The following is a 1,737-nucleotide window of genomic DNA, read 5'->3' as shown; positions in this document are numbered from 1 at the left end:
AATTTTCTCATTACTCCGTACATTTTAGGGATGTAAATAGGTTATTGTTATATAGGTACATGTGGGTATTCCACCGGATAACATAAGATTAGGGTATTTTTAAATCCAAACCTGATTACATATAATGTTATAAAAATTTTAAATTTAGTAAAATTTTAAACCTTTATCTTTTTTTCTTAACACTATCTTTTCCATCCCACTTAACCTACCTTTTTTGTAAAATAATAAACGTCATATTAATTTATATTAGTTGAACCAACCCACCTTTCTGTAAACTAATTAATATTACTTTTATATTAGTTGAACTATGATGCAAACTTAATCTTTACCAATTTTGTCAATTATTATTTGAATAAATATTAATAATATATTATTACACAAATATTTAACAGGTATCCAAATGAAAAAATTTACTTTATATAAACGAGTATTTAACGGGTTTGGATAATTAATGAATAATTCTTTACAATTAGGATTTGATTTTAGATAGTTTTTTGCAATTTTATACGAGTTTTAATAAAGTTCAGATATCGATAGCTAAATGGTTCCGAATTAGGCACCTAAAAAATAGTAAGTATCCCACCTGTTTATATCTCTAATACCTTCAAAGTTAGACTTCATCTTTCATATTTGCAGATTCAGCAAATACAAAACAACAAAATTCCTTACTTGTTTATATCTCTAATGACTTCAGGATACGTTTAGTTCACATAATAGAATAGATAATGAATAGAATCGTTATTCTGTAGAAATAGAATAAAGTAAAAATAGTTATTATATAATTTGATTCATGAGAATAGAATAGGATAGAAATTATTATTATGATTTATTTCAATGATTGGTTGACAAGAATAGTTTTAGGAATGATTAAGGAATAAGTGGTAAATGATAAAAATACATTTTATTAAAATTAAAGAATTTTATTTTGTTAAAAGATAAAAATATTTTAAGTAATAAAATCAAAATACCTTTTTACTATAATTAAATAATATATTCACCAAACTACAAACATATTTTTATTATAATTTAATAATATTTTGAATTAGAAGATAATTAAATCTTTTATTATAATTAAATAATATTTAATATTAAAAGACAAAATATATTCTTCATTAAATTTAAATAATACTAAATTACATTCTTTATTATAGTTATCATTTTCAAAAAATAATATTAAATAATATTCTTTGTAATATTTATTATAGTTAAATAATATTAATATATTAAATAGTATTTAAATATTTATATTTCTTTTTATTGCTTTACAGAGAGAAGGAGTGAGGAAGAGTGAGAGAAAAAAATAAGTTTAATATTTTTTTAGAAGGTAATTTTTTAAATTATAAAATGATATATTTGTCTAATCAATTTCTTTTCTTATTTTCAATAATTTAGAATAGCCATTACCAAAGAAGATCTTGATAATAGCTATTCAGGTTTCTCTTGGAATGACTATTCCGAATAATAGCTATTATATTGAATTAAATGGAATTTTATCTCAGTAATGAGAATAGGAGAAGAATGATTATTCTACTCTCCCAACAAAGCATGCCCTTAATCGGTTAATATTTGATTTTTAATCGATTCAGGTGATTCTTAAATAATATTTAATTAATTCAATTATAAAAAAATTCTTAACTAAATTAATCTAATCGATCGTTTCTTTACCTCTGATTCTAAACCTAAACTGGACAATCTAGCTTACAATATCAAAAAAAAAATGAAAAAGATACACTCCTA

This window comes from Theobroma cacao, chromosome 1 (genome assembly GCF_000208745.1).
Source record: "Theobroma cacao cultivar B97-61/B2 chromosome 1, Criollo_cocoa_genome_V2, whole genome shotgun sequence".
In the NCBI taxonomy this organism is placed as follows: Eukaryota; Viridiplantae; Streptophyta; class Magnoliopsida; order Malvales; family Malvaceae; genus Theobroma; species Theobroma cacao.
The sequence above is the reverse complement of the archived record's forward strand: the minus strand, read 5'-3'. Positions refer to the sequence as shown.